The sequence below is a fragment of the Pezoporus occidentalis genome, unplaced genomic scaffold, assembly GCF_034315485.1.
Source record: "Pezoporus occidentalis ecotype Australia unplaced genomic scaffold, CSIRO_AGI_Poc_V1 ctg57, whole genome shotgun sequence".
In the NCBI taxonomy this organism is placed as follows: Eukaryota; Metazoa; Chordata; class Aves; order Psittaciformes; family Psittacidae; genus Pezoporus; species Pezoporus occidentalis.
Genome location: NW_026915910.1, coordinates 185,155 through 207,601, shown reverse-complemented (window position 1 = coordinate 207,601; position 22,447 = coordinate 185,155).

Below are 22,447 nucleotides of genomic sequence, written 5' to 3'. Positions count from 1 at the left end.
CCCTGTAACTTCCTGCACATCAGGATGGACCATTTAGGTGCTCAGAGGAAACTGTTCTTGAAGATCAGCTGGCTATTCTGGCCCTTTTGTCCTCCAGGGCAGATTTTCATGGAATACTGCAAAGCAGATCCCTCAACAAACTGAGACTGGATCTTGGAATCCATATATTTCAATTATTTGACCCACAGTTTCTCTTAAGACGTTAAAATCTAAAATGGCACCTTCACTGCTGCCAAAGTCACCTTCAATCTTCATGGCTTCCTTATTTGTGAGTAACAGATCCAGCAGATTATCTGATGAGCATTAGCACACCTATCATCTGCAGCAAGGAGTCTTTGACACACACCAGGAATGCATCCATCCAACTATGTTGCCTTTCCAGAAGACAGCAGGTTGTTTAAGGGTCCCCATGAATATCAGAGCCTGCAATCACAAGGCTATTCCTATTTGTCTAAAGAAGTTTCTGTACACTTCTTCATTTGTAGCAGACACCAGGATAAGTTTCATTTACCTGCCCTTTCTAACACATGAACTTTTATATCACACCTACTCTGGGTGTAACCCATTCTGGGTGTAAGCCATTCTGCCTACTCCTCAGCTTATATATATCAAAAAATAAAGCACATGAAGTCAGTACAGATTGGTACTAGTATGTATTTATACTCAGATGAGCAAGAATCAGCATCTTCATGTGATCCTTTTAATTCTTCCATTCACATAGTTATAGTAATGCTATAAAGTTTCTACCAAAAGAAAACCACTTTTTTTTTTTTTTTTTTGTCCTTTCTCATACAATGAGAAAGGGTATTTTTGTTAAAGAGACTGCAATGGAATAATTAGTGCCTCCTTACCTTGTGTATTGCTCTCACTATGCAGGAGTTACACACAAAACATCAATCAGAAGTAAATTGTTGCAAATTACTATTCTTTCCTCGGTGTCCAATAATTTGCTAGAACCAATAACAGTAGTGTCAGAATGTAACCTTGGATCACTTCTGTTCTGTAGTGAACCCATTAATTGTTCACAAAATACTAATCCTTTAAGAATACTCAACAAGCCCATGCTAGCTTCTTTATTTTTATTTTTTTCTTAGCTCTGTTTATAGACCTGAGTGCTGTATTTCTCCTGGTGTTAATGCTCCTGAACAGCGAGCAAATGAAAAAGAAAAGAAAGAAAATGTAGCCACCTCAAAGCTTGAGCTGAACTACTGTCACAGCATTGATACAAAATTGACTACTCTGCTGATAAAAGAAAATTATGATGAAATCTACTTTCAGTTTTTCTGACTTAATGCTTCTCTATCAGTGAGATGAGAACTCTAAAATCTGGGGTAAATGCACATATGTGCATTTCTCTGAGACTCCTTGATTGATGCATCCTATGAGTATATCTCTTCTTCCAATCTTAAGCAGACTTTATTTTTGGAGATGAGTTGATTTTTCAGATACAGGAATATACATGGGCATTCTCAAAAGTAGGTAGGAGGAAGAATTAAGCAACCACATCAGTGCTTTATGAGTAAAGGTACTAACTAACCACAGAGTCAGAAACAGCATCTCCCTATATTGTTCTGAACCATGAAGAATATCTGAGATATCTTAAATGATCTCACATTTGCTATATATACACAGCCTCAGACAGCTACTGTGAAGTTGGTGGTATGTAGTAGCATGTTACCCAGAAGTAACTCATTTGTGTTTTGAAGCCATGAGCCAACAGACTTAAATCAAGCTGTTCTGCTTGTAAATTGAGAATCCTATCTAACAAACATGACACCTTCAGCTGGTCACTTCTCAGATGAGGGGTGAAATGTTGTGCTGGTTTAGATATGATTTGTTGCCTTCTTCCCAGTTGCCCCATCCTCATGTCACAGCAAAAGTATGGTGTTGAATTATACAGAGAGTGAGAAGGTGTTTCCTACTTTACCCCATGTAAGGATGCACACTCATGCTGTGGACAGAAATCAAGAAGATGGGTTGTTGGTTTGAATAAGTGGCATCTGAGAATGGAGTATCATTAATAATATATTTGTCTGGTGAAGCGAAGGTCTGGGGAAGCTACTATAATTGTGTCCGTACACATATCTCTTCACCCTTTTGGTAAAGAAAGTGTACAGTGTCCCCCTAGTCACAAAAGAAAGTGTTTATCAATTCCTATTCTCTTCCACCACAGAGGTTTGTATTCCATTGGAATAACTTGCACATTCTTGACTGAGAAGTAAACTCTTCCTCAAATGAGAGAAGGTGGTAAGTGAAGGAGAATGCAATGAAGAAAGTAGAGGTCAGTTTTCACTTTGAGACACGGGCAATGATAGGCTAGTTAAGAATGTTTCTAGCTGTGTGTAAGGTAGTATCTGTGAATTTCCTGATAAACATTGCTTCTTCTGGAAGAATGCTGTTCATTGGTGTTTAACATGGTTCTTTCTTGTGGTTTTTATTTAAATATTATACTATTATTGTGAATCTAGTGAATTTTATTTTGTAATAGAAAGAAGTAGAATTGTAACTCCGTATTTAAAAAACAGAGTTTCAAAGTACAATTGCTAAACAGACAGTAGAGTTAAAGGTGCATCAAGACTGGATTCACAAGCCTTGTAAAAGTTTCTGACAAGTTTCAGATTCATTGTGTTCCGGTTTCATTTTTTAGCTAATGATACTGTGAGAATCTATGAACTGTAAAAGTACCTGGAAGTGAAGCAAATGACTGCACAGTCAGACCTAGGCAATGCTTCCACCAAACCTTGAAATCTGTCTTGACAGAAGTCTACTGAGCTAAAAAAATCTTCTCAAAGACATCTTTGATACCATTATATACACACAGAAGTACAGCGATTTTGCAGTAAAATATGTGGGAGTTTGAACAACAAACTGAACATGAGTCAGAAGTGCGGCCTTGCAGCAGTGAAAACCAATTGTGTATGGGGCTATAAAAGCACTGGTGTAGCCAGCAGCTTGAGGGAAGTTTTTTTCCCCTCACTTTGGTGCCTGTGTAGTATCTGGAGTGTTGCACCCAGTTTTGGTCTCCCAAGTACAACAAAGACTTAGAATTCTGAAGGGAGTCCAGAAAGGGAGAATTGAATAGAAGATTGAACTTACAAGAAAGTAGACTATGCAAAAAGGAAAATTTTGTCTATACTGTCCATGAATGAATCAGTAAGAATTTCAAACATGGTTTAATTTACCTACCAAGATTTATAGTAGAATAAGGGATAAATAAGCGAAGGGATAAATAACATGGTATTTTTAAAGGAAGCAGTTGAATGACTAGTGAAGAAATCTGTATTATTTTTAAGTAGTTTGAGTAGTGGAGTAGTGGATTACATCAAGTGCAGAAGACTGTACAGATACAGCCACTGCCATGTTTAGAAAGACTGCCAGTCTTGTCAAAGAAACACAGAAGGGTCATGCAATGCAGTACTCTGAGATCATTGATCATTTGGGAGCACTGATAACACAATAACTGCCAGCACTGCTACAAAAAAAAATACTCAATGAATCAAAATCAACTTAATCAATGTGCATGCATTAAATTCTGGTATTTAACCGTTCTGTGTGGTGAAATGAAACTAATCTTCATCAACTGCTGCTGCATACCAAACTCATATGTCTCTCCATGGAAAAGCACTCCCGAGTCTGACCTTCATAAAGAAGTTCAAGTGTTCTTGATAAATAAGTCATTCTTTGTTGAACACCTTTGTGACAAACATTTTTTTTGCACATATGATTTCCCTAGGTAGGGCTTTTAACAAGCTGTCATCCTTCCATCTGCTGTTCTGGAAGAGCAAGGTAACCATACAATTTTAGCTGCAAGGCAGAGGGATTTCAGGGGAAAACTAATTGATTTCCAGAAAAGATTGCAGTTCCAGAAGCACAGGGCTTGCAGGGTGTCTGTTGTTAGTTATAGTCTTAGGGATTTTGAGGGATACTATCAGGAAGGATGTTGCTATCTATTTAAATACACTGAAAAGGAAGTTTTTGTTGGATGGTTTTTTTTGGTGTGTTTTTATTGGGTTGTTTGTTTGGGTTTTGTTTATTTGTTTTTTGGTTTGGTTTGGTTTTTAATGAATTAAATACTTATATAGCTGAAAGTACAATCTGTTCTTTGCCAGAACTAAGTCTTTGTATAATTTGGACAGTCTAAGTAAATCTCCTCAGTAACTGCAGTCTTCCAATGTTATATCTTAGCAGTGAGCTCTGAATGAATGTGAAGGAAGAGTTTATTGAAATATGTACTAAATTACTACTAGTTTCATTACTTCTTATCTCAATACACCCTGGGAAAAATTGATTCTTTAGCAATGAAATAAAAGCACAGGAACTGGTTTGTAAGTGTCAATGCTTTATCATTCTACCTTACAGCCATCGAGAGAGGCAGGCACAAGCCTCTCAAAAATAAGCCAGGCATGACTGCATATTTAGCTCATTTTTAATAGGAGTAGTTTATTCACAATCTGAAACTGTTCTCGTTTGATGTGATTTATTTATTTTTAAATGACCTTTTATGGATTTTGCTTTGGGAGATGATCACAACTATTAGATTACCAATGAGACACAGAGTACTAATGGTTTTTGAAAGTGAAAGTCAGTAGCAGAAACTGAGCTGCTGTAGAAGACCACAAAGATTTCATCAAAATGATCCATCCTGTCTAGGAACAGGTCTGAGCTGTCTCATCTTCCCAATTCCAACCCACAGTCCTATGAGTTATTACCGTTTCCCTTTTTGTCACATGCAGTTTCACACTAAGCAACCCTGAAGCTGTGGCAGAGCTGATACTTCACAGCACTGTGAAGTCCAGAAAACTAAGATCCTGTTCAGGACTTCAGAATCAGAATTTTTCATGGATCACATCTTCAATCCATGGAAATTTTGTGAATCTCTGCTTATTTCAGGAAACATCTGTCAAGTGAAAAGTACTTTTTTGAACAAAAGTTTTGTTTGTATCAGTCCAAGCAGCTGTTCTTGAATTCAACTCTGTACATTTCCACTCTGCAGATAATATTGTATTGGAAAATTTGCATACAGAATCTGTAAATTCTCGTGGAGACCTGCCAGACCTGACTGGACAAAGTCCTAGGTGGCATAGCCTCAACATAGTGTTGACCCTGCTATGAGGTGGAGATTGGACTAGAGACCAGGTCCTTCGATTACATAACCAATGACTTTCAAATGACTGAATTCGTAAACAACACTGGGGTTCATCAGGATTTACAGTAATAATCTAAACCTCTTTCTTTTGCAGGATGATGTCTAAAGTGAAATCTTTACTTATTGTCATTGCTCCAGTTTACTTCTGAGATGATTGTTTTTAACCACTGATAAATGCTTATTAAATGAAAGAAAAAACATGGTTGGGGATTTTGATTTAGACCTGTATATTAAAAAAAAAAGAAAAACAAGAAAAAAAAGATTAATTCATACCAATGAATTACGAAACATTAAAAACAATGTTTACCCTTTTGCAGTATATCTGCTTTGTGTAGTATATCTGTAAATGCTTCCAGCATTTACAGAAATTTATGGTAAATATGTAATGTTTGCTGAAAAAGAATCCAAGTTCTGTCTGACAGCTGCCATCAGAACCTGCAAGTAGCACTTCCTTATAGATTTGTGTTGAATGTTCACTTCTGATGTTTAGAATCCATCTTGGTGAGACAGTGTCAGGAAATGTCATGTGAAAAAAGAACCTCAGTCCTCATCTACTGATGAATCAAAACCTGGTCTATCAGCAACCTGATTTAATAAAAATAATTGGCATAGTTATGTTGGTGTATCTTATTCGGATTTATTTTCTGTAATTTCCGTGACTTCTATATTGACTCCTCCCAAGTCAAGGTAATAATTGCCATAACAGCTATCTATCCCTTTTCTTTAATCAATCTTTCTTCCTTTAGTTAAAGTAAAATAGAAAAACTGCCACCTTTCCCCACCCCCCCCCAAGAAAATAAAAATATTAAAATATACTATGAATAAGCCTTTGTCAAAAACTTTCTTTTCAAGAGGTGCAGTGAGGCATCTTCAAATCTGAAATAAGTGAACCTAAATAAAAATGAGAGTTAGGAAGATTATATATACATAGGACAAAAGAGTTCTAACATTTCAGTGACTTACAATATGATTATAGTAATATGCAAGTAACCATAAACTATGATTTTCAGACTTACTGGAATTTGCAAAGACACTGGGAATTTACCACTTCACTCCATATTGCAGAACTGAGGCCATCATCTTCATATCCATTAAGATTGAATATTTTAATGGAGCGTATATGAAAAAGCCACTCCCTAAAATTTGCTTGCACTTTCTTCATAAATGTACAGAAATTGCTTCACAGTCAAATTAAAAAACAATATTAATAATAAAGAAATAAAAAATTTGGTTGATTATCTTCATACTAACTTGTCAACTAAGAGAGACAGAATATTCCTTCAGACTGTCTGTGCACTAAGGATTTTGTGCCTAGTTACTTTGTTCCACATTGTCTTTTGGATTATTATTCGTTTGCTAGATTCCCACTTCCCTGGATTAAGATAAAATTGCATAGCTGGCATAAAAGATTTTCCTCACAGCTTGACTCGGAGTACTGAGGATAAAGAAAAGGAGGAAAAGAAAGAAAAATCTCACCCTGAAACAGCAGAATGCATTTCACATTTAATGTTTTAACATAAGTGCTGATGTGTTTAAAATAGAATAACGAGGCATTGTTATTAAGGAAAACAATTTTTTCTGCCTATTGTATGACTAGGTGTACTTTATCAGGACCAATGCTGCAGGAATTGTTTATAAAGTCACAAAATACTTTCCTCTGGAGATGTAAAAATACTTATGGAACTCAAATGTCAAGTCTATAATTGTATTATGTGGAACACAAAGTTGTGAAACAGAATTACGGTGAGTTCAATGAAATAATGAATGAAACAGTGGGTATCTTTTTCCTGATCATGCTTTAGAACTGGAATTTGCTTTCACTCCTGAAATGAATGTTACTCACATGGTGTTATTTCATTGTCATGGTTTAACTACAGCTGTCAGCTAAGCCTCACTCAGTCTCTCGCTCACTCCCCTGCAGGGATGGGAGAGAGAGTTGGAAGAGTAAAAGTGTTGCATTCTGACAAGAAGAAAATGGGGCAAGAAGGCCAGGACACCTCCATGGATGGATAAGAAACTGCTAAGAAAACTCAGAAGTAATAGAAGGTGGAAACAAGGACAGGTGGCCTGGGAGGAATACAGAGACATTGTCCCAGAAGCTAGGGATCAGGTCAGGAAAGCTAAAGCCCAATTAGAACTGAGTCTGGCCAGGGATGTCAAAAATAACAGGAAGGGCTTCTATAGGTGTGTCACCAATAAAAGACAGACTAGGGATAATGTGGGCCCTATCTATAGGAAACGGGAGAACTGGTACCCTGGATTTGGAGAAGGCTGGTGTTCTCAATGGCTTCTTTGCATAAGTCTTCACTGGCATGTGCTCTAGACATGCTGCTGAAGTCTTGGAAGGCAGATGCAGAGATTGGGAGAATGAATACCATAGGTCCACTGTCGGATCAGGTCCAGACAGAGCTGGTGAATGAAGTTGCAAAGCCACTGTCCATCATATTTGAAAAATCATAGCAGTCAGGCAAAGTTCCCAAGAGCTGGTCAAAGGGAAATATAACCCCCATTTTCAAGAAGGGAGAAAGGGATGACCTGGGGAATTACAGACCAGTCAGTCTCACCTCTGTGCCTGGCAAAATCTTGGAGCAGATTCTACTGGAAGGCATGCTAAGGCACATGAAAAACAACAAGGTGCTTGGTGACAGCCAGCATGGCTTCACTAAGGGGAAATGCTTCCTGACGAACTTGGTGGTCATCTATGATGGGGCTTCAGAACTGATGGACAGGGATAGAGCAGTTGATGTCATCTACCTGGACTTGTGTAAAGCATTCGACACTGTTTCACACGACATCCTAGTCTCTAAATTGGAGAGATATCAATTTGATAAGTGGACCACTCAGATAAAGAACTGGCTGGATGGCCACATGCAGTTGTGGTCAGTGGCTCAGTGTCCAGCTGGAGACTAGTAAGGAGTGGTGTCACTCAGGGATCAGTTTTGGGGCCGAACTGGATCAATAGCTTTGTTGTCAGTGACATGGACAGTGGGATTGAGTGTGCCCTCAGCAAGTTTGCCAATGACACCAAGCTGTGTGGTTCGGTTGATATGCTGGAGGGAAGGAATGCCATCCAGAGAGACCTTGACATGCTTGAGAGGTGGGCTGATGCCAACCTCATGAAGTTTAACCATGACAAGCTCTCCGAGGCACAGCTACAGGTTGGGCAGAGAAGAGACTCAGAGCAGCCCTGCGGAGAAGGACTTGGGAGTGTTGGTCAATGAGAAAATGAACATGAGCCAGCTTCAGTGTGTGCTCGCAGCCCAGAAAGCCAACCGTGTGCTGGGCTGCATCAAGAGGAGCATAACCAGCAGGTCGAAGGAAGTGATCCTGCCCCTCTGCTCTCGTGAGACCTCTTGGAGTATTGTGTACAGTTCTGGTGTCCTCAACATAAAAAGGACATGGAACTGTTGGAACAAGTCCAGAGAAGGGCGACAAGGATGATCAGGGGACTGGAGCACCTTCCATGTGAAGATAGGCTGAGAAAGTTAGGTCTTTTCAGGCTGGAGAAGAGAAGACTGTGTGGAGACCACATAGCAGCCTTCCAGTATCTGAAGGGGACCCATAAGGATGCTGGGGAGGCACTCTTCATTAGGGACTGTAGTGATAGGACAAGGGGTAACGGGTTAAAACTTAGGGGAGGTTTAGATTGGATATAAGGAAGAAGTTCTTTACTGTGAGGGTGGTGAGGTACTGGAATGGGTTGCCCAAGGAAGCTGTGAATGCTCCATCCCTGGCGGTGTTCAAGGCCAGGTTGGACAGAGCCTTGGGTGACATGGTTTAGTGTGAAGTGTCCCTGCCTCTGGCAGGGGGGTTGGAACCAGATGATGTCAAGGTCCTTTCCAACCCTAACTATTCTATGATTCTATGATACATTGTGTTTAATTCTTCTAAGAATGGTTGATGATGACAGATATGAGAAAATATCCTTAAGTCAGCACAACCTTCAACAACAAGTAGTAACATGGTTTTAAAATTTTGTATTCAGTTTTTTGGAACACTTATCACCTCACCTGGGTATTCTAACAAGGGAATCAGTAGCTGAATTGAAATCCTCATCAACAAACTATGTAATTTCATTGAGAGTATCTGCTAACTCAGATCAACTCAATTAATCTCTAGTGGAAAGAAATAAAGAAGCAGATGGTAATGTGTTTTAGTCAACAGCAACTGCTTATTCTGTATACATTTCTAAATGCACTATTCCAAAGCATTTGTCCTAAGGCATCGAGAAATTGCCTTACTTTTAATCTAAGTCTTTAAATAGAGAGCAGTAACACACACTCATATTCCATTTTGTCACTAACAATTACAGTTTTCTCAAATAAAACATTTCCCTTAGTCTCATTTTTGCTTGGTACTTAGCCTGACATTCCCAGTGGCTTTCATGGGAGTAGCAAGGGTGTGCAGTGCAGGATATCTCTCCATCACCTAGGAACAAAGAGTATGTCATATCCAGTGAACTGAACTGATATTAGTTAAATGCACTAACCACTGCTGCATGCATTAACAAACGGTAATTGCTGAGGCTGCATTTGATATCACTTTTCCATGCTCTTCGAAGCTGAGGATTTGGCATCCTAAACTGCAGTGTCTTCATCCTAATGCAGAAATAATAAAGGTAGATGTCTCAATCCACATGATCCTGAAAGCAGTAAGTGGAGATCACTCTTTTCTTCTGGTCTGATGGTCAAGGCATAGAAAAGGTGGCTGAAGTATGACACCTGAGCTTGTTTGTAATATTATTTATATATTTTGAGGTCAATGATACAGACATTAAAAGATACAGAAGTGGGACAAGAAGAATAGTTGAAATCTGTTATTTGCTATTCCTACCCACATGCCATGACTGTCAGTCAAGGGCCCTACTCATGTTCCAGCTCTTGTCATTGTGACTGCTTGGTCCAACACTGCAGCAGTTATGTCAGGAAAATTGATCTGTGACTTGTGTCACAGTTAGTCTACAGCCATAAAGTGAGGGCGGGCTTTGAGCTGTTGGGAGACAGTTTTAAGTACAGTCACATGGGAAAATACACTAAATCCATGCTTCCAACTTCATAGGTTATGTTCTGCCTGTAAATGTTATTATAAAAACAAACAAATAAATCAAACAACTGGGCAGAAGCCTTATGATTTTAATGTAATTTGAAGGAAATTACTGTAACTGTATTTTTTGAGATAAATGTCTCTGTATGCTGTTTGATTTCAAAATAGCTACTAGCTGATTGGACCCATCAGGTGAGATAAGCATACTGAAGTCCAGTTTCTGGATCCTGTCTGTTGTTAGGTCTTGAGTAGTTGATGCATAGGCTTGGGCAAGCTGAGAAGCAAAATCCATGGTATAAAGAAGCAAACTGTACAATTTAGCCATCAGATGCTCAGGAATTTAAACCATCTTCGAGGAGACGTGACAGCTAAGAAAGGGCTATTTTATGTTGAAATTTTTTCTCCATAGTTCATCTATGTACGTGGATCTTTATAAGCATTACTGTTTTTACTGGCCAGACTCTTCATCACTTGCAGATACCTCAGGAGTCTACGGTATTTTTATTTCTTAAAAAGGAGAAAGAGCACTCAAGATTTGGGCAGGCAGTAAAGGCATGATTTATACCATTAGTATTTGACCAGCATGGAAAGAAAAGAAAGTTCTTCTGTCAGACAGGGTCTACATTAGGAGTTTTGGCCACATGACCATGGCAGAGAGGGAGAGGTATATTTTTAACCTGATGGCAGTCCTAGCAAGAAAAACAGTACTGCAATACTGTTCTACCCTCAAACAAGATTTAGCTGTCCTGTCTCACTGTTTTAGTTTTTTGCACATTGTCTTCTATTTTGTTTCCATGGTTCCTGTGCTGATTTAGCTGCCAAGTTCTCTATTTTCAATTTATGTCTCTCGTGTTCTATATCCACATTTCATCTGTCTGGCCCTCTCTTTATGATCTCACTTTTTTCTCTGGCCTGTTCCCTTATAACCCATCCTTTTTCCTATTGTATTTTACACACTCTTATCTTTGCTTGCTTTCTATTCCCTTTTGCTCTTTGCTGTTTCTTTGCATTTCCCTCTATTCACTTTTTTTCCTGCTAGTTGGCTTATGAAGAAATACAGTATGGAATGAAGTTTACATGCATGATATTTCTCTGAAAACAGAAGTACATTTACACTAACAGAAGCTAACACATCAACCTGCAATATCAAATTGTAGATGAATTTAATTTAATTCAAACTAAATTGATGCATTTATAGCACGCCATATGTATGCCAGATACTTCACAAACATGAAAGAGTATATGCACTGAAAATATTACACTTGAGCATTCTCAATTTTATAGAATCTATTTTGGTTTGGTTTATGCTGGATAGCACTTTTCAGGGAGTATAGATAAGCTTGGTGAGCAGATCAGAGTAGGAAGGCTCATAAAGAAGGGAGCTTTAATCAAGGACTTGAAGGAGAAGACTGCTTGTTCTAGGTCATGATTTTGAAGGATAAACCCCATCTCACAACACTGGCATATCTATATAGTCCAAAACCAGCCTGGATCCTACTCTTTAATATTCCTGTCCTTGCATTATTTATAGATATATAAAATAGTATAATATAGATATATAAAATAGTATGCATATACATATAATATTTACCTTACATCTATTATGCATATTTATATTATATGTGTGGTTTTTAATTGCTTCCAGTTGTTAACCATTTCACCTGTACTTCACTATAAATACTGCAGTTTTGTATTAATATAGGTGTGATGGTCAGGAGACCCTTGTTTTTGTCTCAGCTCAAAAGAAAGAAGGAACCGACAGCTCATTAACCTTTGGGCAAAGGGCAGGGGGGCAGGGAAGGATCCTGCTCCTCCAAGGTGGGGGATGCTTCCCTGTGTCGTCTGCTCTGAAGCTGTGAAGATCAACTGCCAGGTGCTAGAAAGAGACGTGTTGAGTTTTACTGTGAAGGCAAGTCTGTATAGAAACTATACATATACTATAATAACCTGAGCATTGTAGAAATCATCTAAAAGGAAAATAATAGTCTATTCCCTGATTTGCCTTACATAAACTTACATCTTCCAAATTACAGGTTGTTCTAGAAGCATATAAATTATCTTTTCCTATTTTTAACAGAAGCTTACATTTTTCTGAAATATATATATGTGTATATATATCCAATTAGAAAGTTTGAATAAAATGAAAATCCTCACTATTTATATAAATAGTTATTTTGGCAGCTAAAACTGTAATTAATATGCCTGCTAAGCCTTCCTGTCTGGTCACATCTTCAGTCCTGGCTATTGACATTATACTTCTCATTAGAACTTATTGTGAAATGGAATTTTCATCCAGTGGGAAATTTTGATATTTCAACGCAAATTTTTTTCTTTTGAACAAAAAAAGAATACTGAAAGACATCACATAAAACCTGAAAATACTGAAATGAAAAGGGAAAAAAGCATTTCTAATTCTAATTTCTAACATTTCTAATTTAATCCTTCATATGTTTACTTTGCAACAATGCTCACTTTATTTTGAAAAATGGACTTGAAACAAAAATTTTGGCTATTATTACATATCTTAAGTATAAAATATTTAATTATTTAATGATCTTATGAGAGCTTCCAAAGGTAGAAAAAGACATTAATGTTAAACAGTTCAAGTAAAAATAGTCTTGTAAATATTGCCTCACAGTCTGATAATGTTTTAGTGTTGCCTTTAAACTGATCATCATTTCAAAATGTCTCCAGTTCATTCTAGTTTTCTTTCTAATATTTACAGAATTTATCCTTAATAATTTCTTAGAATACCAGGCCTCTTGCTCAAGCCTCTATTTGCTTACATCTTCACAATGAGAATTTCCCATTTTTTTGACTATGGTTTATGTTTCTTTTACCAGCCCGATTTACTTAAATATTTTGGTGGTAAACCCATCCTCGCTGTTTGATCCATTCATGTTGGGCATTCTTTGTGTCATGTCAGTGGTTCACTCTGCCCTAAGAAGTTGGCAGTCAATGGATGGAGACCCAAAGGACACAAATTTGTATCCATGTAGAAAATGATAGTGCTTTTCCTGCCTCTTGAAGAATATAGAAGGTTAATGGAAAAATGCTTTGTGAATTACAATTTGACAGAGACATTATAAAATACAATTTTGATGGAGAAACCACTGATGAATGTGTATAACATTAGTATTTAGACTGCTCTTTAGAAAAAGTACTGTGAGATTCAAGATTAGCCTGTGCGTAAACCCAGATTCCTACTCGTCTTAAAAAAATTTCTTCACATCATGGGCAGTGCAAACTTGGGTGAGACATCTCATGTGCAGGTAGAACTTTCTTTAGTTAGGTTGCTGTTAGCAATCTGCCGTTTAATATCTAACAAGTTACTTTTTTCTTTAAGTGACCTAAATCGGTGGTCGGTTCAATTAGATACATACCATATGTTTATGCATTTTATTTAGTTTATGTAAAGAATATTTACTCAAAAGCTTTGGAAGCAGCAGTATACAAAATCCCAGTACTTTTCTGGAATGGATAAGTACCAGGGTTCAAGTAATCAAATATCAAAGTTGGACTGTAGGATTTTCCATATTGAATCAGATTGGATCATAATCCATCCAGTTTATTATCTTGTTTTCAACATTGATCAGAACAAAATTTTTTATAGGAAGATTAAAAAAGCCTCTGCTTAAAAGGCTGCAATAAACAAAGGTGGTATAAAGTTCCCCAAAGGAAAGAAAATATTATAAGCCCTGTTATTTAGAAATATGATTAACCACTAAGTAGAAGTACTTATATACCTCCCTAAAGTTTTATTTAGTATATGTTAACATGTTTAATTCTTCTATACAACAAATATTAGTTATTTTTATTATAGAAGTAAACTTTTATTGCTGCTTGAGAAAGACAATTTCTTATTTTTCTGCTGACAGTAGTCACTAGTACATAATACTATGTCTAGTAGTAGTAATGTCAGTATCTGTTGGGTATCTTTGACAAGTAAGGGCTGGATTCAGACTGTTATTTAATCAAACATCTCTCCAGGTCAGCTGATCGGAGCTAGCCTAGCTAGAGCCACAGCCGGCACGCTTCAGCGACCGCGAGGGTCAACGGAGATCAGGAAAATCAGAGAGGAGAGCGCAGAGACATCGCGATTCCCGACATCTCCCGATCCCCGAAGCCCCAGCAGCCCTTGCGAGAGAGAGGCTCACGTGGCGGGGGGCGTTCCCACGGTGACGGCGGGAGATTTAAAAGCGGCTTAAACTCGCTACTAGCATTCAGTCAGCTGATCGGAGCTAGCCTAGCTAGAGCCACAGCCGGCACGCTTCAGCGACCGCGAGGGTCAACGGAGATCAGGAAAATCAGAGAGGAGAGCGCAGAGACATCGCGATTCCCGACATCTCCCGATCCCCGAAGCCCCAGCAGCCCTTGCGAGAGAGAGGCTCACGTGGCGGGGGGCGTTCCCACGGTGACGGCGACCACTCCCTACTGCTTGCCTTGAAAAAGCCTTTGAGAGGGCACCGGGTGCAGAGAGGAACAAGCTGGTCGTGTTGCTGGTGTCCCAGACTGCAGACCAATATGGTTGTCTCCAGAAAGAGAGCTTGCAGTAAGACGACTACAGCAACTCAGACGGAGACCCCGTCCCAAACCGTGGCTGTTCAGGTTTCTGGGTGCAGGGAGTGCCAGAGCCTGATGCTGCCGGGGGAGGGAGGACAGCATTCCACCTGCGTGAGGTGTGAGCAGGTAGAAGATCTGCTTAGCCTGGTGGCAAGACTTAAGGAGGAGGTCGAGATGCTGAGGACCATCAGGGAGTGTGAAAGGGAGATCGACTGGTGGAGTAACTCCCTGGAGTGCCGGTCGGAACGGTTCCAGGGAGATACCCCCCAAAAGGGGAAGGACCCCCTGCCCTCTCAGGCAGAGGGGGATGGCCCGAGACAGCCCCTGCCCTGTAGCTGTAGCGCAGAGGTAGGGGACCAAAAAGACGACGAGGGTTGGAAGCGAGTTCCAGTTCGGCGTCGTGGGAAACCCTCCCCCCTTCCTGCCCTGCTTCCCCAGGTGTCCGTCCGTAATAGGTTCGAGGCCCTGGATCTTGAAGGAGAGGTAAGTGAGAATGTGGGGCAAGGCCAGCCCACAAGGCCACATAGGAAAAGGGGGTCGACTTTGCACCTCAGGACTGCCTCTGTTAAGAAAGAAAGAAGGGTCATTGTAGTAGGGGATTCCCTTCTGAGAGGAACAGAGGGCCCGATATGCAGAGTTGACCCTCATCACAGGGAAGTGTGTAGTCTGCCTGGAGCCCGGATCAGGGATATCACCAGGGCGCTCCCCAGCCTGGTGCACCCGACAGACTACTACCCGCTGCTGGTCTTCCAGACAGGTGGGGAGGAAGCTGCTTCCCGCAGTCTGAGGGGGATGAAGAAAGACTACAGGGCCTTGGGGAGGATGGTGAAAGAGTCTGGGGCTCAAGTGATCTTCTCCGCACTCCTTCCATCTTCCACTGATGATGTGGGAAGGAATGGGAAGATTCAGTTCATGAACAATTGGCTACGAGACTGGTGCTACAGGCAGGGCTTTGGATTCTTTGATAATGGCTGGTTTTATAGGGCACCAGTCTGGACAATGTCAAGTGAGAAAGGTTTGTCTCACAGAGGCAAAAGGATACTGGGGCACGAATTAGCAGGGCTCATTTGGAGAGCTTTAAACTAGATTCGAAGGGGGATGGGGTTGTTGCTGGGCTTGCCCCAGTGGGGCAGCGCTCCAGAATTAATGAAGACTGGGAGGCCTCCTATAATCCTAGGGTGAAATCGGTGTGCTCAGCTCGCTCCCTGAAATGTCTGTACACCAATGCGCGCAGCATGGGAAATAAACAGGAGGAGTTGGAAACCTGTGTTAAGTCAGGAGACTATGATCTGGTGGCAATTACAGAGACTTGGTGGGACAGCTCACATGACTGGAATATAGTCATGGAGGGCTATGTCCTTTTTAGGAAAGACAGGCCAGCCAGGAAGGGTGGTGGGGTTGCTCTTTATGTGCGGGAGGAACTACAATGCACCGAGTTCTGTCCGGGGACAGATGACGAGCGAGTTGAGAGTCTGTGGTTGAGAATTAAGGGGCAGGCTGGCAGGGGCGATACTGTTGTAGGTGTCTGTTACAGACCCCCAGATCAGGGTGAGGAAGTTGACGAGGCCTTCTACAGGCAGCTGAGAGAGGCCTCACAGTCACAGGCCGTGGTCGTCATGGGGGATTTTAACTTCCCTGATGTTTGCTGGAAGGACCACTCGGCAACCCAGCCGCAGTCCAGGAGGTTCCTCCAGTGTGTGGATGATAACTTCCTCCTGCAAATGGTGGATGAGCCGACCAGGAGAGGAGCGCTGCTGGATCTCATCCTCACTAACAAGGAGGGTCTGGTTGAAGCAGTAAGGGTAGAGGGCTGCCTTGGTTGCAGCGACCACGAGATGGTGAAGTTCAGGATCTTGCGTGGTAGGACTAGTAGAATACCAAGTAGAATTGCAACCCTGGACTTTAGCAGGGCAAACTTTGGCCTTTTCAAGCAATTGCTAGGGGAAATCCCATGGGCAAGGCTGCTTGAAGGAAAAGGGGCCCAAGATAGTTGGTTGACATTCAAGGACTGCTTTTTCCGTGCTCAAGATCGGAGCATCCCGACACGTAGGAAGTCAAGGAAGAGGGCCAAGAGACCTGTGTGGCTAAATAGGGAATTGCTGGGTATGCTCAAGTGGAAGAGGAGAGTTTACAGGTCATGGAAGGAGGGGCTGGCCACTTGGGAGGAATATAAGGCTGCTGCTAGGGGATGTAGGAAGGCAGCTAGGAGGACTAAGGCTTCCTTAGAATTAAACCTGGCAAGAAGGGTCAAGGACAGCAAAAAGAGCTTTTTCAAGTACATGGCAGACAAAACTAACACCAGAGGCAATGTAGGCCCACTGATGAACGGGATGGGTGCCCTGGTGACAGAAGATGCAGAGATGGCAGAGTTACTGAATGCCTTCTTTGTCTCTGTCTACTCTGCTGCAGGCAGTCCTGAAGAGCCCTATACCCCTGAGACCTTAGATGAAGTCAGGTCGACGGAGCGACTTGCCTTAGTCGATGAGGAATGGGTTAGAGATCAGTTGAGCAATCTGGACGTCCATAAATCCATGGGTCCAGATGGGATGCACCCGCGGGTGCTGAGGGAACTGGCGGAAGTCATTGCTAGACCACTCGCCATCATCTTTACCAAGTCCTGGGAAACGGGAGAGGTGCCTGAGGACTGGAGGAAAGCAAATGTCACTCCGGTCTTCAAAAAGGGCAAGAAGGAGGACCCGGGTAACTATAGACCGGTCAGCCTCACCTCCATCCCTGGGAAAGTGATGGAACACCTTGTCCTTGGTGCCATCTTAAAGCATATCAAGGATAAGAGGGTTATGAGGGGCAGTCAACATGGCTTCACCAGGGGGAAATCATGTTTGACCAATCTCTTAGCCTTTTATGAGGAAATAACACGGTGGATGGATGATGGCAGAGCGGTGGATGTGGTCTACCTTGACTTCAGCAAAGCCTTTGACACAGTCTCCCACAGCATCCTCACGGCTAAATTGAGGAAGTGTGGACTGGATGACCAGGTAGTGAGGTGGACTGCGAACTGGCTGAAGGAGAGAAGCCAGAGAGTTGTAGTCTATGGGGCTGAGTCTAGTTGGAGGCCTGTAACTAGTGGAGTGCCTCAAGGGTCAGTACTGGGACCAGTATTATTTAATATATTCATCAATGATTTAGATGAGGGAATTGAGTGTACTATCAGCAAGTTTGCTGATGACACTAACCTGGGAGGAGTGGCTGACACGCCAGAAGGCTGTGCTGCCATCCAGCGAGACCTGGACAGGCTGGAGAGTTGGGCAGGGAATAACGGGATGAAATATAACAAGGGAAAGTGTAGAGTCCTGCATCTGGGCAGGAACAACCCCAGGTTCCAGTATAGGTTGGGGAACGACCTGCTAGAGAGCAGTGTAAGGGAGAGGGACCTGGGGGTCCTAGTGGACGACAGGATGACCATGAGCCAACACTGTGCCCTTGTGGCTAAGAAGGCCAATGGCATCCTGGGATGTATTAGAAGGGCGGTGGTTAGTAGGTCGAGAGAGGTCCTCCTTCCCCTCTACTCTGCCCTGGTGAGACCCCATCTGGAATATTGTGTCCAGTTCTGGGCCCCTCAGTTCAAGAAGGACAGGGAGCTGCTGGAGAGAGTCCAGCGCAGGGCAACCAAGATGATTAAGGGAGTGGAGCATCTCCCTTATGAGGAAAGACTGAGGGAGCTGGGTCTTTATAGTTTAGAGAAGAGGAGACTGAGGGGTGACCTTATAAGTGTCTATAAATATATAAAGGGGGAGTGTCACGAGGATGGAGCCAGGCTCTACTCAGTGGCAAACAATGATAGGACAAGGGGTAATGGGTGCAAACTGGAACACAAGAGGTTCCACTTAAACTTGAGAAGGAACTTCTTCTCAGTGAGGGTGATGGAACACTGGAACAGGCTGCCCAGGGAGGTTGTGGAGTCTCCTTCCCTGGAGACATTCAAAGCCCGCCTGGACACATTCCTGTGTAACGTTATCTAGGTGTTCCTGCTCTGGCAGGGGGATTGGACTAGATGATCTTTTGAGGTCCCTTCCAATCTCCAGCATACTGTGATACTGTGATAAACCACTTCTGATTGTTGCTCAGTGATTGCATACTACCCTGCTTATTTGCACCAGTGAATAAGATTTGTAGTCCATGGGGGGTTAGTCTTGAATAGCTGATGAACAAACCCAATGAAAGCACTTAGATTAAATGCTGCCTAATGTTGGAATCTTCCTGAGCAGCTTTGTATCATTTTTGTGATGAAGAACAAGTGCTATTTTGGGGGGAGTGAAAGGGGGAGAGAGAAAGCAAGCTGACTATCCCCTTAAAGAAATATTTTTCCCATGAGTAAAAACTGTGGAATGACATACAGCTTTTTAATAAAGTTTTAAAAGCTATCTGTAGACTTACTAAAAAGCTTCCATGCCCAGTAGATAACAAAATGTTATATTAATTTTAGTGCCAGACTTTAATTAAAAAGAAAACCATAAAATATATAAGTGGGCACTATATAGAATGATGCAGCTTTGTGGAACCATTTAAGTCTCTTCATGACAGAGATTACAGAAATTAATAAGAGAACATAATTTGTGTAATAGAGTGCTGGACATAAAATACTCGATACATTTTTACCCCTTTGAGCAAACATTTGTTGCTTGCAGTGCATGGCTCTGTCTTTCCAGGTAAACTCTTCCATCAGAGATCATCCCCAACAAACAACCCTGTTGTTAAGGCTGTGTCTGCAAATGAATTGCCTATAAACAAACTCAGCATCTGGCAGACATTCCAAGGTGAAAGCCAAACAGATGGCTAATTTAATATAATCTAAGTGACTTTGGATCAGATAAAGCAATTGAATTAACAGCACTTTAAATGAACGTGTACCACACATTCTCACTATGCCATTATAATAAGCACCTTTTTATATCTTGAAAATCATTGCTAATTGAAGTTTCATATGGTGAATGCTTATATCTGTAAGATGTACAACTAAACAGCCTGAAAAAAATTGTCATTGTAAGTGAAAACAATCAGTGTTATAACCTTTAACTCAAATATTTTTTTTTAATTCAGAACTCCTCCAAACAAGTTTTTAATTAAGTAATGTAAACTTGATAACATATGAATTCTTAAGTGTACATGCAGCAGGCATAATTTAATCCTGAGAATTAAAAGAGTCCCAAACTTTAAAGTAACTCGTTATTAAATTAAAAAAAAGACACCCCACCCCACCCCCCACCCCCCGCCCGGAACAACCCCCCCCCCCCCGAAAAAAAAACAAACAAAACAAACCAAGCAAAAAAAAAAAAAACAAACCAACAGCAAAAAAACAACAAAAAAATGTCCCCCACAAAAAAAAAAAAAACAACCAACCAACCAACCAAAAACAAACAACAAAACAGTCTTTGAATTATAGGGGGTTATTATTATTATTATTAGTTGTTGTTGTTACTATTTGTGACACTTTTTGAATTGAAGCATAATTTGAGCTATGGCAAAGGAAACAAAAATTTTTCTGTTACTTTCTGTGCTACATCTGTATTGAGAGGGTGAAAGAGTTCATGATACTGAGCTGTATTCTTGATAACAGCCAAAGTTAAATGCTTAAAATTCCTTTTAATGTGTTTTGTTCTACATGTATGTTCTGTATGTTTTCTGATGCCTCTTCCAAGAAAACTTTATGTTTAATTTGTGCACAGTAGGTAAAAAGCAGGTGAAGGAGAGTTTTGTTGTACAAAACAGACGTTTAAGAAAGTAGTTCTTCAGCTTCTTCTAATTTCTCTTTACTTGAACCAAACTCTAAAATCACCTCCAAACCCACAATTGTGTTATGCTGCAGAGTTAGACACATGATCTATTGGAGATGGATTATACACTGGCCTGCAGTGCTGGATGATGTAAGGAAGAACTCCTTCCTGGTACTCCAGAGCTCTGTGAGAATAACCTTAGATTCCGGGGCAAAGGGCCATCCGCTGCTTTTTGGCACCATCTGCCTACCAATGTGAAGTTAAAATAATGGGGAAATTCATGAACACAGTTATAAAACTTGGATGCTGCAATTGCAAAAGACTGATTTGATTAGCCAGGAAGCCTCTTTTCAGTTTTATGTTTTTGCTTTCCTACATATTGTAATGTCAAAACAAAACCCCTCTTTTCTGATGTTCTGGCATATACCTTGCTGCTGTTTACCTTCTAGCAAACAATAGCTGAAAAACTCATGAAGTTGTGATTTTTTATTTAATTTTTTTTCCTGTATGGCTTAACAACATTCACACATGGCAAGGCAGAGAAGTCTAAAGCAAGTGGTCTCTAACATGTACTTGTATTCTTATATTCTTTAAGACTCTTTGGATTTTACCAAATATAGTATTGCAACATTTCTCTTGCACAAAAAAATTTCTTTCAGACTAAACAATAATCATTTTACAATGTAAATACATATGTAATGAGCATAGAAGTACAAATACTTCTATGTGATAGAGATACATACAAATATCTGAGTATAGGCCTGCTTCTCCCACTAACCCATATCAAATAATATTCTCTTCAACAAGATGTGAACTCTTGTCAAAATTTGACATTTCCAAGCTGTCTATGGAAGAATGTCAGCCCTTATGTACAAATCTAGACATAAGAACCAGCACAGATTAATACTTTAAAAAATTATTAAATTAAAGTCTTTTTTCTCACTCCAGACATGCCCAGATCAGGAAGTTCAGGTAAGACATTGTCATGGCTTAAGTCCAGTCAGTAATTCAGAAAAAACACATAGCTGTTCGCTCACTCCTCCCCCTTCCTCCCCCAGCTCCCATAGGGATGGGGAGGAGAATCGAAAGGCTGAGATAAGAGCAGTCCAGTAACTAAGGTATAATACAAACCACTGCTACTGCCACCAATAATAATAATGATAAGGGAAATAACAAGGGAAAAGAATACAACTGCTCACTACCTGCAGACCAATACCCAGCATGACCTGAGCAGTGATCTAGCCCTTCCAGGTAACTTCCCCAGTTCCACATCCTGGGCATGACGTGCTGTGGTATGGAATACCTCCTTGGTCAGTTTGGGTCAGGTGTCCTGTCTCTGCTTCCTCCTGGCTTCCCCTCCTCCCTGGCAGAGCATGAGGCTCACAAAGTCCTTGGTCAGAGTAAACATGACTTAGCAACAACTGAAAACATCGGTGTTATCAGTGCTGTTCCCAGGCTGAAAGTCAAAACCACAGCACTGCACCAGCTACTAAGGAGAAAAATGACTGCTACCGCTGAACTCAGGACAGACATTCTACTAAGAAGACTTCCAACCATGCATTAATATAAAGTAAGACACTATGTTGACTTTGCATTTTAGAATACAATGTCATAACTACATAACAGTGAGGAAAATAATAGTTTGGGTTGTTTGGTTTTTTTTTTTTGAATGAAGGGCAAGTTAAGAATTTTCCATTTCTTTTTTATTTCACCAAAGGCATATATTGCAGTCTAGATCTTGTTATGGGCAAAAGAGAAAACTGTTTTACACAAAGCCAAGAATTTAATGTAGATTAACAATCTACTCAAACCACAGCAAACAGTTTTATTAGTCCAGATTTCATGATACGAACACTGCGAATTAGTATAGAAAACCCACACTGTTACTTAATATATATTACATATATTTTTATATATTTGCAAACTTTCTTGTCTAACCTTATTCCCTGCTGTTATTTACACT